This window comes from Folsomia candida, unplaced genomic scaffold (assembly GCF_002217175.1).
Source record: "Folsomia candida strain VU population unplaced genomic scaffold, ASM221717v1 Fcan01_Sc014, whole genome shotgun sequence".
NCBI classification, from domain to species: Eukaryota; Metazoa; Arthropoda; class Collembola; order Entomobryomorpha; family Isotomidae; genus Folsomia; species Folsomia candida.
The window spans coordinates 2,696,717-2,714,519 of record NW_019091206.1 but is presented as its reverse complement, the minus strand read 5'-3'; the positions used below and the strand labels follow the sequence as shown (position 1 = coordinate 2,714,519).

Sequence of the window (17,803 nt, the reverse complement as noted above, 5' to 3'; positions counted from 1 at the left end):
TTTTTCTCGTCACTCTATTGAGCGAGAAGAGCTCTCGCTCTGCATTTCCTCACCATGTTACGCATGGGTCCAGAAATCTGACCTGATTTTTCACTTTGCGAGTTTCAAAGTGCACGCAAAAGTTTGAAATTTTCACAATATAATTATCAATAGTTTTGCAACAAACTACCTTGGACTGATTAGCAATTTTGATGATAGTTTTATTTATATTAATCAATAATCCCAATATCACAGAAATATTAATTAATATAAATAAAACCACCATCACAATTGCTAATCGGTCTAAGGTAGTTTGTTGCAAAACTATTGATAATCATATTGTGAAAATTTCAAACTTTTGCGCGCACTTTGAAACTCGCAAAGGGAAAATAACATCAAAATTTAACCACTTTTTGTGACTCGTCTCAACTGGTCATAGAGTATGTGTAGTGGGAAGTTCCTACCACACATACTCTTCCCACTGGAAACCACTAAAAATGTAAACAAATCCAGATGATATTTGCAGTTTTTTGCAAAAAATTCAAAATTCCCACCGAAACTTGTGAACTTTATACCCCACCGAGTTCATCAGTTTCGCCACTATGTGATTTATGAGGATTGGTTTAACATGAAATATAGCTAACTCTTAACGCATAGTTACACAAAAGTTTGGAAACTTTCTAACCCAAAATTCTTAGGAATAGCAGTAAATTATAATTGATTAAGTTTATTTTCGTTTTGATTTTATTCATAATTCATTCATAATAAGACAAAACTGTTAGATTTAAATCCGGAATAAAAATTCTGTTAAAATTTTTAATATTTTCAAATTCCATGGTAACAGACAGCTAATTACGATAAATTTTTGATAATTTTACAAACATTTGAAATTTTCCAGACAACCTTCATTCGATATTTTCCATCTGTTTGCCAACCCGGGGAAAATCGTATGTCGAACTTCAACGTAATTCTACACAAGCATACCTGTTCACTTTCATTCATGTGACTGGTCATGATAGAGAATGACGGGAAATGAAGATGAATTTCCTGTGATTTGAATGAAAATGACTGAAGGATTCCGTCACTTCAGATGAATGACTTTGAATGAAAGGATTTTTCACTCATTTCATTTTTCACCCTATGCTTAATACATGGGGCGAAGTAAGAAATGGGGTCTGATGAAGTGAAATGAAATTAATATGAGTGAAAATGACTGAATGTGAATGACTGAATGTGAATGAATATGTTCAATCAGAAATTGGGATGACAAACTTTAGAATGCAAACTCAATTTTTGAACAGGTATGTTTTTGCGAAGATTAGAATATCATGCAAGAAAATTTAGCTCAAAGTTGAAAAATGGGAGATTTTTATCACACGGTTAACACAAACTTTACTTTCATTCATGAAAATCGCCAATTTTTTAATTTGGACCTCAAAGATTTTGAAAAATTCGAACCATCGCACAAAATGACAGGAAACTTTGACTTGAGCTATATAATTCCAAAATTTTCACAAATTCCGAATATTGCTCTTCACAACATCGCATTGTGAGCAAAAGAGAATAGGCCGAAATTTTATAGCATTTTCGAACATCAAATATAAAATAAGAACGCGATCAGTAAAATAAATTTTTAAATGACAATTTATTTAACTCATAACTTTTCAAAATTGTGGAAAGTTTCCACCCAAAAGAACTCTCAACAATGGTAGAAAAATGTAATTTCCAGTGGGACAAAAGTCTGGAATTTAACTTCATAATTTAATAAAAACTGTAAGATTTGAAAACCGAATAATAATTCTGTAAAAATTTTATAATAGGTCCTCTCAAAGCTCTAAAAAAGATCTGATTTTTCTGCTCATCGCTCATTCTGATCATTTCTGCTCGGCTGTGCGCATGCGATTTCGCTCAAAATCAGATTTTCTTGCTCAACAAAAAAATCGAGTTTTGGGTTGATTTTTTCTCTCATAATCCTGCTCATTCTGCTCCACATCAGCACATCAGTTGTTTGTTTACTTCAATTTCTCGTTTAAAAATTAAGTAAAGTTCTCTAAAACATATTCTTTATCATTATGGGTCCCAAGACCCAGGTTAAGCGTACCAGTGTCGAAAAAGTTGCAAATCCCGTAATTTGTTGTAACAAAAGTAGCGTCGTGGAGGTAGGCGGCCGAAAAATATTTCGCTGGACAGCACAAGTAAAAATTGACATGGCATATTATGTCGTCAACAATAACACCTCATTTAAGGTAAGGTAAATGATAATTTGTTATCCACATGCAATTTTGAATAACCAAATCCTTAATCGCAAAAAAATATTTTAGCAGGTGACCAACCGCACTGAATTCCTTTGTCGTCTCCAAGATGCTTTGCCCTTAATTGCGAAGAAAGTCAAATAAAAAATGGATTTGACAGATTTCTTAAAACGTACACAGAGACTAAAGAGAAGTTAAACCAGTCGGGTTTTGGGATTGACCCTGAGAAAGACGAAACTCTGGACAAAAGTGCGGTCATTTCTTTCAATTACATCAAATCTAATGATTTTCAATGCGATAAAATTACGATTCAGCGAAGCCGAAATATAAATACTGGAACTCAAAATTAAATTGGAAACTATTACATCTAAATTTTAAGCATTTGATTTATACATAAAATTGTTTATTGCTGCTACATAAAATGAATTATTTGAGATAATGCTGTTCGTTAATTCTCCTGCAATATTTTCACAATGCCTGTTGTTGAAACCCATTAAAAGCCATGTTAAAGCCATGCACAATGATAAAATTTCTCATATCTCTTGACGTTCAGTTATTTTCGGAATTGTATGAATTATGAAACTGAATTTAGAACCATTAAAATGATAAACAAATAATTGAACTTCCCACAAATAAAGATCACGATTCTCAAGAATTATGATCGATAAAAAAAGTGGTACGTTCAAGGTTTGAGCAGAAAAATCTGATTTTTTATTTTTCTGCTCATTGCTCATTTCGCTCATTTTTTGAGCCTTGAGAGGACCTAATGATTACGAACTTAACAGATTGAAATCATTAGCTCATAAATTGCAGAAAATTTTGATTCGTAAATATTTGTAATTTCCTAGAACAAAATTTATCCTAATCCTCAGTTTATTTTGTAATTTAATAAAACGATAAGTTTTGAACACATATTTTGTCAGAATCTTAATTACCTGCAAAGATAAAGTAGAAATTCAAAATTTCACAAAAATTTGGAAGTTTTCATCCCCGAATAACTCTCACCAATAACGGGAAATTTTAATTTCCTGTACCAAAATTCTAGAATTATGTTACCATTTCGGTTTTATTTCATAATTTGAGAGTTGGATAATCGAATTGTACTTTCAATCAAAAATAGAACTTTCTGCAGAAAAATAATTCTGGAATTTTATGTTTGATTTGATTTGATTTCATAATTTAATGTATAAAACTGTAAGATTTAAAAACCGAATAAAAATTCTGCCAAAATTTTAGGAGTTTAATAAACTGCAAAAGATGTAATTGTAATTGAAGAACAAAACTGAAAATTTCCATTCCAAAAAACTAATTTGGATGAAATATATAGTAAAATTTTAGAAATTCATAATTTTTCAAAAATTTTAGATGCGAAAAAAAAATTCTATCAAAATTCTATAATGTTTACGAACTTCAAAGATAATTCACAGATAATTACGACAAAATAAATAAGTCAGAATTCTACAAAAATCTGAAAATTTTCCACCCTAAACAATTCTCAGAAAATTATTAGCTCCTGAAACAAAATCCTTTTACTTAAGGCTCGCCTCCATGACGTGGTCGTCTCAAGAAATCATTGAGTAATTTAAACTGCGCGAAATTTGCATCCCCCTTTGGACTTTGAATTACATTACCCGAATGAGCCGAATTATCCTATTATTTTACACCAGTTATTTTTATTTTGGCGTTCAAATTATTCAATTTCGTATGATTCCTACGTAAAATAAATAAAATATAAATAAATAAATAAAAGTAAACGTATGTGCCTCTACCGCTGTGGTTATACATTTGTCATCGAGTGGGTACAATTGTCACCGACTAATTATAAAGTTTCACCGATTTGGTATTAAATTGTCACCAGAGCTAATAAATTTATAACCAGTTGGTGACAAATTTATAACCACGGCGGTAGAGTCACATGCGTTTACTTCTTAGTTATAATCGTAACCCCATTTCTAAGAGTGTATCTGTTTGCAAATGATGACATCTTAAATATTAGATTTTCGTTAAAAAATTTAATTTCCTCCACAAAAATTCTGAAATTTGTTTTGATTTTATTATATAATCTAATAAATCTGTATGTAAGATTTAGGTGTCACATAAAAAGTATATCAAAATTTGGTAATTTTGTTCAACCATAAAGATAAAATGGAAATAGAATTTGAAGAGGAGTTTGATAAAATAAATTAAAATCTCATTGATGCATGATTTTACAAAAATTTAGAAAATTTCATTAACGCATAATTACACAAAAGTTTGGAAACTTTCTAACCACCCAAAATTCTCAGGAATAGCAGTAAATTGTAATTCACTAATTTTATTTTCGTTTTGATTTTATTCATAATTTAAGCCAAAACTGTTAGATTTAAATCCCGAATAAAAATTCTGTCAAAATTTTTATTTTTGTCAAATTTCAAAAATAGCATAGTATAAATAATTATGATAAATCATTGATAATTTTACAAAAAGTGGAAATTTTCCAGACAACCTTCATGCGATATTTCGCATCTGTTTGCCTATGATGTCATCTTCTATTGAATAATCTTCTTAAAAATAATTTCCTCGAGTAAAATTCTTGGATTTTTAATTGGTCCTGATTTAATTTCATTATATAATCAAATTAAGGTTTCGATACGGAATAAAAATTCTATAAAAACTTAATACTTTTAAGGAATTTCAAACATAAAGTAGAACTACGAGCCGTAAAATAAGCAAAATTTCATAAATAGCACATGATGTCATTAATTTATGTCTTAATTTTTTTGTTTTATTTTTTTCACAATTTAATACAACTGAAAGACTTCGAGGTGGAATAGAAATTCTAGCAAAATTTTATAAGTTCAACTTGAAAGATAGATTGCAGCCAATCGATCAAATAAATTCGTAATATTAGAAACGAGTAGAAAAATTTCCACTGCAGTGGAAATCTGGTATACCAAAAACCTCCCACCCGATTTTCTATCTTTTGCAAATGATCATGTGCTGAATTTTCTTTTAAGACAAACTTATAATTTCATAAAGCAAAATTCTAAACTTTAAATTTTTTATTTCGGTTTTATTTCTAAATTAAATTAATGTAACATTCGCAAACTTCAAAAATTAAATCTGAATGTAAATCAGATCGATAAAATAAAATTTATGCAATTTATGTATTTCTTAGATAAAGTAGAAGAACGGGAGATAAAATGACGTGACGTAAAGTTTGGTGAGTTAATTGTCTGAGGAAATGTACAATTTCCCAGAACAATGTTCAAAATTTTATTTCATTGCCTAATTTAATACATAAACCGTAGGATTTGTATTCCGAAAAAAAAATTCTGTCAAAATTTCTAATACTCAAAAACTTCAAAGATTAAGAAGAATGCGTACGATTAAAGTAAAACTTAATTAATTCATAAGTTTACAACTTCTTGGAAATTTCCACGCCGGAAAAAATTCCCACCAATAGCAGAAAATTATAATTAATAAATGTAATTAATAAAAAAAGAATTGCAACAAATTTCTAGAATTTTAATTTTGTTCTATTTTTTTTTGTTCATAATTTAATAGACTTGGTAGCCGAATAAAAATTCAGAAAAAACTCATATTTTAATAAACTTTAAAGATAAAACAGCAGTACTGGATCAAATGGGTCCAATCGACCAATTGAAAATTAATAATTATACAAACGGATTTGGAAAATTTGGAAAATTTCCAACCCACAAAAAAAACTCGCCTATTTTTTAAATCTGCTTACTTACTGTTTTTTTAATATTTCATCACTGTAAATTAAGTTGAGTAAAAATGCCACCGAGGCAACTATTGAGTAAAATTTACCCTGACAAAGGTAAAATTTACTCAAGGTTGAGCAAAAATCTTTCAACTTTGAGTAAATTTTATCTTTGTCAGGGTAAATTTTACTTAATAGTTGCTTTGGTGGCAATTTTACTCAAAATTGAGTAAATTTTGATCAAATTTATTTAGAGTGCATGATTTTTCGCGGCCGCAGTCTCCCATCAACCCGCATCTAATAGAACGTTAACTAATCACAATTTCAATTTTCCGGAAACATTTATAATTTCAAAAAATTCAAAATTTATTTTAGTTTCATTTCAAATTTAATAAACCATCCGGAATACAAAATCTGTACAAAATTTATAACTTTATTAAAACTACAAAGTCCACATCAAATATGTGGACAACGAAGCTGAAACATGATGAAAGCGAAATTTCATCAAAATAATTTCTGTTTTCAAATGATTTCAAAATATTTGAGATTACTCAATTATCTGAAAAAAAATATTATTTCAGCAAGATACAAAATTCGTTCACATTTTAATTCATAATTTTCATTAAACTTTAAGGTTTGGAAACCGAATACCAATTTGGTCAACATTTTATAATCTTATGAACTTTAGCAGATTAAATCGAAATGCAGGTTATTTTTAGGGAAGATTTCCATAAAATAAATCAAAATTTCGTTAATGCATAATTTTACAAGCATTTGGAAAATTTCAAACCCAAAGAACTCTCAATAATACCAGAAAATTGTAATTTCCTGCAGCAAAAATTCAGGAATTTTTGTTTTTGTTCTGATTTTAATCGAAATTCTGTAAAATTTTTATCCCAAATAAAAATTATATCAAAATTGTATACCTTTAATGAACCTAAAAGATAACACATGTGCCAAAATGTCATAAAACTGTTTGAAAAAGGTGTCAGAATGGCTGAATTTTCGGAAAAAATATAACTTCCTGCAACAAAATTCTGGAATTTTAATTTTTGTTTCAATTTTATTTCGTAATTTTTCAAAATTGTAAGATTTGGATCCCGAATAAAAATTCTGTCCAAATTTTAAAAATCTAACAAGTTTTAAGATAGATTAAAAATACGCACACCATCGCACAAACTGCGTCAAGGAACGCTTAATTATAATCAAATTAAAGTTTCACACAAATTTGGACAATTTTTAAATTTTAAAAATTACAGAAAATTTTCATTTGTTCATAATTTCCAATTTTTGATACCTGTTTGAAAATGAGGATATCATTTAATGAGTTTTTGTTAAAAGCTTATCATTTCCTTCAGAAAAATTCTGGACTTTTTGTTTTCATCTTATTTCGCACTTTAAGAAAATTGATCTGGAATATTTGAAAATCAAATAAAAATTCTATCTAAACTTTATGATGTATACAAACCTCAAAGATTAGAAGATTTGCATTAAAATCTCAGAAAATAATGATAAAATTTCTGTAATTCATAATTTTACAAAATTTTTAAAAATTTCCATCCTCAAATAAGTTGCACTGATTTTTCGATTTTGCAAAATTTGCAGTGCAAATGCTTGAATTTTTTGTAACTTATAATTTCCTGTAGAAAAATTCTGTAACTTTTAATGTTGTTTGATTTATTCATTATTTTTTAAAACTTGACGATTTTATAACTTGACGATTTAGTAAAACTTGAGTTTAAAAAAAAAAAAATTTTTTCTGTGAAATTCAAAATGGTATGCAATTAACGCGTCTCTTAAAAAATGGTAAAATGTCTCATAAGTAATATACAAGTTGCCTATATGCAAAATGTCTCCTAATATTATTTTTGCGGTCTCATAAATCCATAAGTAACTCCTAAATCTACTCTAATAAAGTGTTAGTATGATCCCTGGGTCCCTGGGTCCGTCTTCGCAATGCAAATTGCCCCATACAGTAGACAAAGAAGGAAGCGGAGCAACCACTGCATGCATGCACTGCACTGCATGAATAAATGAATACATGAACATGTACACCCCACATACATACATCACTCATCAATAGTGGTTATCATGATAAGTGATCGTGATGAACACTATTAATTAATTATTTTAGTTTGAGAAACTCTACCCACAGCGAGTGGCATGTCAATTCGAATGTATTTTTGACGCTGAATCCAACGCCGTCAATGGTTTTGACCTGCGAGGCCCCCGTGACCTCGCCGTGACCGTGGTGTCCAAATCTGGCTTATTCGTGATGTCGCATATCAATTCGAATGTATTTTTGACGCTGAATCCGAATCCGTCAATAGCTTGGCGTTAATTGTAGAAGTTAACGGGGTTTATGGAACTTAACGGGAGCGTGAAGCGTGGGAATTTAAATAGTTAGCTATGCAGTTACTCCCACGCGACGGGAATTTAAGTAATTAGCTATTCAACTACTCCCACAGGGGGGAATCAAATTTTACTGTGACCAGGTTAATTAAAATGCAGTATGACTTGGGCAAACCCTCAGTCTGATGTATGTATGTAGTATGACAAAGTCTCCACTGGGAATTATTTAAAATATAGTATGACGGATTTTTCGCTTTGGGCACACCCCCCACTGGAACTCTAGAACCCGGCCTTGGCCGGGCTATACGCTAGTTGTTTCATAAAAAACTGCCTTTATTTCATATAATATGCAGATTTACAGTTTTAACAAAGCCTTGTTTGATTTATTTTTTTTTGGTTCACATATCTCTTTTTGCTCCTTTAAGTAATTCTGGGCTTCTAATTTACTCCTTGAGCATCTCCTACTCACCGATTTTCCTTTTCTTCCTTGGATTATGTTCAGAGTCACCGGATTCAATTCTGAGCAGTTGGGACATTCCTTTAATTTAAAAATCTAAATAAAACCTTTGGAAACAAACTGGGAGTATTTTAGATGCTGTTCGATTGACTTGATGTGTGGAACATATAACATATGAAGGCAGAAAATGATAAGAATTGATTTTGCATACAAAAAGGTAGCTACTCAAATTATGAGACAAATGCAAATACTTATGAGACATTTTTTTCATTTAGGAGACGTTTTACATGTAGGCAACTTGTATATTATTTATGAGACATTTTACGAATATTTAGGAGACGCGAAAATTTACTTCCTTAAAATTATTGCATAGATGCCGGGATTTTCGTAGAGTTTGTTTCTTGAAGACATCAATGCTCGTATTTAATTTTGTGTTTGCATTATTATTTCCACTACTTTTTTCATTTTCACTAATCATATTTCTCTTATTTTCTCCCCATTTTCTATATTTATTCCCTGCCCGCCCCACCACCAAAAGGCAAATCTGAATTTTGTTTCTGCAAAACCCAACACTTAAAAATAAACAGTTAAAATGTGCAAAAACATTGTGTTATTTTCGAAAAAGTTTAAATTAAAAAAAATTGCCTATTATTACTTTCGCCCTACTTGTTATATTTCTTTCCTGACCCTACACCACGCCCACTGCCGCCACCAACTTTGACCTCGACGACGCCCCTTTCCTGTCCCATTTTTCCGCCCCCCTTGCTTCCCTCGATGACAAAAAGGGCCAGAACGAGGACATAGACGAGGGTGAAAGCCGTGTCGCACGGGGTGAAAGCCAGACCCAGCGTCCCCATCGGATTACTGCTCCCAGGCGACGACGCCATTTCCAAGTTGCCCCCGTCACCATTGTTGTCCCCTTTTGGAACATTGTTGTTGTTGTTCAGGATGAAAAACGGGACCAAAATTCCCAACGAGGTTATCTTCAGGATGACAAAAACGCCCAGAATTCGGCGCAGTTTGGGGAGAAAGTTGCCCTGTCAGAATCAAAATCAAAGTCAAACTCATACTCTTCACAATTTTAAAAATTTATCAGTAAATTTATTTTAAAATTCTGGACGTCAAATTTGCCGTCAGTGAGTTGATAAATGGAATGGCACTGACAAACTCTGTAGTAAACTGTAGGAAATTTAGAATTGTAAACTTTACAAAAATCGATGTTGTGTTATGCATACACATTTATTTAACACAAATTGTAGCATAATTTAGCAAAGTTTGCATTTGCAAATTTTCATATGCAAATGTCTAATTGAAAATAATTTTAAAGGATTTTTTGAACAATCAAACCGGTTTCTAAATATTTTGCAAAAAGTTGGACAATATGTTTGCAAAATTTTTGCATACAATATCCGAATGAAGTGTCTGTATGCAAAATAATTTTTATTAATTTCACAAAGATTACTTTTACGTTTTACAAATGTTTTGTAAAAGTTGTAAGTACAATATATAATTTTGCAAGGTTTTTTGCACACAGTTTACAAATACCAGAGTTAATTATCTACCTGGAATAATCTGATTTTGAACTACCTTTTATTATTAGAGCACAACATTTACGGGAGGTGGGCGTCCTGGCTTGGAAAAAGTAAATAATTTAATTCGCTCCCCCTAAAATTTCCAAATTTCTAAAATTTCCTTAACTCCTTTCCTCCATAACATGGTCAAACAATAATCCCGGATGAACATGGTTTGCGCCTCCATTGTGAGTTTTTTATATAAAAAATGTAACCTAGCTAAAAATTGTAAGATTTTAAAGCCACTTACAAACATAAGAATTTCACATAATCTAAGTTAGATAGCAGATAAAACAGGTAGGGTCTTGGATATGTTTACTATGAATAAATTTAGAAAATTTAATTTTCATTTTTGAAATAATGCAATTTTTTGAGTTTTTTGATTTTTGCTCAAAAATCTTGAAGGGACTTATTTGGCAAATTGGTAACACGTAATAAAAAGCAACAAATGGATGGTTTGTAACGTAGGGCTGGATGGCTCGTTACCAAAATGGTCAAAATTAACACATTTTAAATTATTTTTCTTCTCCGGGAATATATTTTAAAATTCTGGACAACAAATTTGCCGTAAGTTAAAGAACGTCCGGGAATGAATGGGAATGGTCTGAAAATGTGGTCATAAAATCACAATGAGTTATCGGAATTTTAAACTTTTTGCATATATATAATACCAAATACGTACCTACATAATTTAATTAATAGCTAAGGCCGCCACACCCCCGTTGGCGACTAGTTCGATTTTCTTGCGAAGATTTTTCATTAAATTTTTTCCCGAAGTTTTTGCCACTTCCGAGGTGATTTTCTTCCATCGTCCTTTGAATTTTCGAAAGGTGTCAGGCACATCTTGAAGCCGGGAGTATACTGACTTAGAACGTGCCCAGAATTTTTCGATTGGGCGGAGTTGGGGTACATTAGGTGGGTTGATATCTTTTGGTACGAAATCAATATTTTTCTTTCTGAGGTACTCGGTCACTTTCTTTGCATAGTGACAAGTGGCGAGGTCAGGCCAAAACAAAACTTTATCATTTTTGTGAAACCTATTAATAAATGCTTCCAATCCAGCCTTGACGCAATTTTTCAGATAAATATCTTGATTGATATTCCCTTCGAGAACTACCGGGTCTGATACATGTCCGTGACTGGAGATGCATTGCCAAATGCAATATTTCTTTGGAAATTTGTCTTTTTTTCGTACTTTTTCTTCATAAGCCACTTCAGAGGGATCCGAGCTATGAAAAAAATGACGCCCTGGAAGATTTGAAGGGTCAACCGGAACATACGTTTCGTCATCCAGGATCACTACTTTTCCACGCATTTTCTTCAACAATTTTTGACAGCAATCCTTGATCCGACTTTCTTGTACGGGCTTGTAATTTGGTGCAGGTTTTTTGGTCCTTGCTTTGATTCCTAATTTATGGACCTTAACTTCCCCCAGGTAGCTTTTGGAAATTTTGACTTTCCTGGCAGCTACAGCTACTGACGTTGATGGCTTGGTTTTGAAAATTTTTTCAATTCTATTTTTCACTCGAGTGGTCGCTAGCTTCGCCAGACGACCAGCTGGCTTCTTGAATTGCACATTTTCGGAATCCTTGAACTTTTTTATGTAGGAATACACATTTGAACTTGGAATTCCTTCCTGCTTAAAAAAGTTCCAGATCACCTTGGAGTCTCGGTTGGCTGTCGTGTTGTAGAACTCCATCACTCGTTTTGCTAACAGCTCCCTTTCAAACAAGCTTCTTCTACCCTTATCCATTTTTGAAATTTAAGAGTGATATACCAAATTGACCCTAATGAAGTGGGCTTTCAGAAATTTAAATTATTATAGTTCGCGGGTTTATTGATTTGTCAATATACTCGCTAGAGCGCGCATTCCCATTCATTCCCGGACGTTCTTTAGGAAAATAAAAATGTCAATCATTTTAAAATTTATGCACGAAATTTTAAAATTTAAAAATCCGATTATAAAACTCTTATTATGCATGTTCTAAAATTTTATTATTTCCAAATGAGCTATTCTATAGAAATTTTAAAATTGTATAAAATTGCGAGTTCGCTTGTTACGCAATTTAATTTAGTACAATTTTGCTAAAATGGACACTTTATTTACTTAATAAACACCTTAACAAGGTTTGTAAACTGTCGATTTTATCCAGAATTTAATATCGACTTTCAAATCTCACATTTTCGCAAGCTTTTACTCAAATATGCAAATTAAAATAGTACTAATTTTAAAATTACCTATTTTCTGTGAAATCTTGAAATTTTGAGATTTTATAAAAGTAAAAATTGTGAACTACGATTCAATTTAGTACATATTTGCTTACTCGAACAAGGCACTTTCACCCAGTGGCCGCGGAAGCGTGCGGACAGAGGGACAATGTCCCCACTTTTATGCGATGCCGCCATCATCTGCCCATCTTATATAAATAAACCCCTCCCTTCCCCATCTCACAAGGATACCTGTGAGCTTTCATTCATTTGATTGATTATGATGGTTAATGATAGTGAATGAAAATGAATTTCTGCTATTCGAGTCAAGATGAATGAAGGATTTAATCGTGTCAGATGAATGATAATGAATGAAAAATTTCTCTCATTTCATTTTTCACCATACATGGAGCGAAGTAAGAAATGAAGTCAGATGAAGTGAAATGAAATGAGTTTGAAGAAAATGAATGAGTGTGAATGAAAATCTTCAGTTAGAAATTGGGATGACTGAACTTTGAATGAAAACCAAATTTTTGAACAGGTATGCCTGAAATATTAGTGTCCACAAATGTCCCCACAGCTTCCGCGGCCACTGCTCTCACCTCAGATTAGATTTGTGCCATGATATGTAAATAAACCAATTTTTAATTAATTGACCTCTGTTGTAATATTTCCTTTGTGAACGGGATAATTATGCACCTTCTAAATTTTCAAATTTGTTAATTTTCCCCAGAATCTTGTATCGACTGGAAAATCCTACATTTTTTCACACTCTTATTTAATCTTGAAAATTGAAATTTAAAATTTAACTATTTTTCTTAATTTTTTTTTACATTTTATGAAAATGGGAATCCGCCTTTGACAACAATTTAGGTTATGTGTTACACATTTGCTTAACTGAAGACGGAATCTTCATTTTAAAAGAGTTGAACGTTTGGCAATTTTATACAAAATTTTGTGTCTACTTGTATATTCCACAATTTTCCAGACTTATATTAATTCAGGAAATTAAAATGGTCATGATTTTAAAATTTGGGTAAGAAATTTTCTACACTCAGAATAAAATGTAAGCAAATTGCTACTGGGCGGTGTCTATATATGACCTCACCGGTTTGGTAGCGATTTTCTACGGAATTGTAGCAAATTTGCTACCATCTTGTAGCATTTCCTTACCCCGCTGTTACGGTTAGTCAAAATGTGGTAGCAAATTTACTACAATTCCCTAGCAAATCGCTACCAAACCGGTGAGGTCATATATAGACACCGCCCAGTAGCAATTTGCTTACTTTTTATTCTGAGTGTGCTTCATCTTCGGATAAAAAGTAAGGATGAGTTCGGAGATGAACATGATCGGTCAAGTGGTTGGCCGGTGGGGGTCATTTCCACCCAAATGTGTTGCCATTAACTACCAAGATGGTATTCATGCTATCTTAAAAGGCCCCGCAAAGTTGTTTGGAGTAGGTTTTTTATCCTAGTTGTAGTTAGTTATACTGATATTTTAATTGCTTATTTTCCAAATTTATATTCGAGATTTGTCTTGTGGGCCCCCGAGCTGAAAACCAGTACTTGTGTTGACCATACCTGTTCACTTTCATTCATTTGAGTAATTATGATGATAAGTGATAGAGAATGAAAATGAATTTCTTCTTATTTCAATGAAAATGATGGAAAGATTCCATAATTTCAGATGAATGACTGTGAATGAAAGAATTTCTCACTCCTTTAATTTTTCACCTAATGCTTAATACATGGGGCGAAATAAGAAATGAAGTCCGATGAAGTGAAATGAAATGAATTTGATCGAAAATGCTGAATGTGAATGAAAATATTCAGTCAGAAATTGTGATGACTGACTTTTGAATGAAAACTACATTTTTGAACAGGTATGGTGCTGAGTCAGCACTGCTGACTGCTGACGCTCACACGACTCCGTTAATAAAAACACTCAATCAAACTATCTATCATAAATTTTTATTAAATTCTGGAAACTTGGATGTTCATTATTTTAAATTATTATTTCAAAATTTAATTTAGTTGTGAAAATTTCCATGAAATTTAATATGAAAGTCTAAAGATTTTACATAGCCTAATTTTCAAAATGCCACATTTTCCCGTTTTACCCAGAACTTTGTATCCACTCTCAAATCCTACATTTTCCCAAACTTTTACTCAATTCTGGAAATTAAAATTGTGGCAATTTTAAAAAATTGCCTATTTTCTACGAAATTTTGAAATTTTACGAAAATCTGATTATAAAACTGTACGCACATGCAAGATTTTAGGTTTACCTTTACAGCTACACACATTTTCACGCCCACGCCACCAACTTTGACCACTGGACGACATTTGGACCTCAAAAGAGTTTAAAAATTGTCAATTTTATCCAGAATTTTGTATCGACTTTCAAATCCTACATTTCACAAACTTTTATCCAGTTATGTAAAAAAATATATCTACTTTTCGTCCAGTATTATTAGTCGCAAAAAATTCTGAAAGGTTACCTGGCATATTATTTATTTTTCAATTAGCAACCAAATAACCTCTCAGCAAATTTTCCAAGAAATTCCGACTATTAATATTGGATGAACAGTAGTGATTTTTTTGGAAGTTATATAGTTATCAAATTTTCCACGAAAAATTTTAAAATTTTATGCAAATCTAATTATAAATCTTTTATATCAGCGCTAATATAATCTGAATTATAAAATATCACTTTTACAATTTTATCCAGAATTTTGTATCGACTCGCTAATCCTACATTTTACGAATTTTGAATCTTTTCAAAACCTTTCATCACTAATATGAACGGTCAACGAGATATCTAAATAGCTAATTCTACTTAAAACAATTAAAATAATTAATTTCCGCATCTGAAGGTTAGCAATTGTTGAGAATATTTGTGACAATTAATAATTTTTGCTAAATTCAGCCCAAAAGCTTCAAAAAGGCAGAATACATAATACAGAATATGTATCTTTCTACTCAAATATTTCAAAAAATTACTATGAGTTTCTTAAAAATATCCTAAGTTTCCAATATTTTCAAAACTTTTTTCCCCAAAATCACCGCACTCTTCAGAAATATTGTTGTTTGCATTTGTTAATCAAAGCTATTCGGATAATTTATTTTCAAAAATTATTAATAAGTTTGTGTCTGAAGTTGAGCAATTATTGAGAGTATTTTTTACAATAATAATTTTAGAGAATTTTTACATCAAAAATGCTTCAAAAATTTCCATAAATTACATGGAATATTAAAATAAAATATTGTTAAAGGTATCTGACCCAAAGAAACTTGAAGTTTCAAAATTCACACTTTCGTAATTAAAAATACTACTGACAATTATCAAAAATATTATTACATTTATCATGTTTTATGAACTAAAATATTTCATAAAATAATTATTAATTTTTGGAAATTTACAAAATCTCTCGACCCAAAGAAATTTTTAGTTCTAAAAGTACACGTTTTCGTACGAGATAGGAGAAATTAAAACTTGAGAAATGTTTAAAGTTTGCCAATTTTATTTAGAATTTTGGATTTACTCTCAAATTCAACATTTTTCTAAACTTTTATTCCATAATGGAATTTAAAATAAGTATGATTGGAAAATTTAGCTATTTAAAGTTTTAAAATTTAGAAATTTTATAAAAGTGCGACTCCACATGTTTGACTAAATCAATTTACGTTTGCTTTACCGAACTAGAGCAAATAAGAATTATGTATCACCTTAAAAGGTCTTAACGTTTGTCAATTCTATCCAAAATTTTGTTCCGACTCTCAAATCCTACCATTTTCCAAACTCTTATTCATTCAAGGAAATTAAAATAATGAAAATTTTAAATGGAACTATTTTTCACGAACTTTTGAAATTTTATGAAAATCTGAATATAAAAATGTACACTCTTCCATACATGTGCAGCATATTAATTAATTAAATTAATTGTAATTAACTTCTTTTAGTCAATTTTATACAGAATTTTGTATCGACTCGAATTGGTGATTATGCTTGAATTAAGTAAAAACATCTATCAGATATGATACTTGCTTAAAGAATTGCATAAACACCTTTCGAAATTTTCTCCAGAACTTTGTTTCGATTGTAAAATCGTACATTTTTCAGAACTTACGTCCAAGCATGGAATTAAAATAGTGATGATTTCTAAATCGAGCTATATTTCATGAAATTTTAAAAATTTTATGAAAATCTTATTGTAAAATGTTCCGGAGGAAGAAGCAACCTAATTTACAAAGCAGCCCTCTTGCCAGTTTTACTAACAATTTTGTATCGACGCGCAAATCCTACATTCTTGATAACTTTATTCAATCGTGGACCTTAAAATGGACATTATTTTGAAATACTTAATTTTCAATGAAATTTTAAAAATAAATGAAAATCTAATTATGAATTAAAATTACTAATTTTATAAAAGTATGAATCAGCTTGTGACTAAATATCTTAATTCACAATGAAACTTTTTTCAAGCTACACACCGGGATTCTCTAACGAGTTATATCCAGGGTATGCTACCCCGGGTACTTGGGGTATTGGGGCTTTGGGTGTTTTGGGGTAGCAAAAATGAGCAATTCCCACGGGTAGTCGGGGTTTTCAAATTTAATAAAGTATAATAACAGGGCTTTACAAACAATTGTACAATTTAATAAGTTACAAAAATTGAATTGATAAGTAGTTTTGTTGCGAAATTGCTGAAAATGCAGACTTTTTCACAACCTAATACATGAGGTCGTGACTCAGTTTGCCACCAAAACCCCGACTACCCGCACCCCAGGTAAAACCCCTGGGTATGCGTGTTGCGTGCAAAACCCCGGGGTTTTGCTTACCCTGGTCATATCCAAAAATCGAGTCATAAATAAGGAATCACATGGCGCTTATCATTCCGTTGAATGGCCCCTTTGGAGAAAAATATTGGCGGCAAAGTTCAATTTTTTTTAGTAAATTTGGTTTCCCTTTCCGTCCACGATGCGAAAACCAAGGCGCTCGTGGGTACTTTTTGACCCTCAATATTTTTCTTCAAAGGGGCCATTCAACGGATTGATACGCACCACGTGACTTCTAATTTTTGGCTTGATATTTTGACGTAACTCGCTAGAAAATCCCGGTGTAGACCATCACAATAAGTTACGAGCAAACTAAATTGCTATACTGAATTAAAAATTTCTTTCTGCAAGAATACTTTTTAGAAAAAATAATTTTTGAAAATTCCCGAATATATAATTTCATAAAATTTCCAATACACACATTGGGTTCAGAAATTTT

The 17,803-nt window shown here is 31.3% G+C and overlaps 1 long non-coding RNA gene across 1 annotated transcript; it reads left to right on the top strand.

Annotated features, from left to right (window-relative positions):
- Positions 1 to 1,805: 1,805 nt before the first annotated feature.
- Positions 1,806 to 2,667, top strand: LOC118437644. The gene is made up of 2 exons (XR_004836221.1): positions 1,806 to 2,225; positions 2,301 to 2,667. It is a non-coding gene; the product is annotated as an uncharacterized LOC118437644 (long non-coding RNA).
- Positions 2,668 to 17,803: the final 15,136 nt, after the last annotated feature.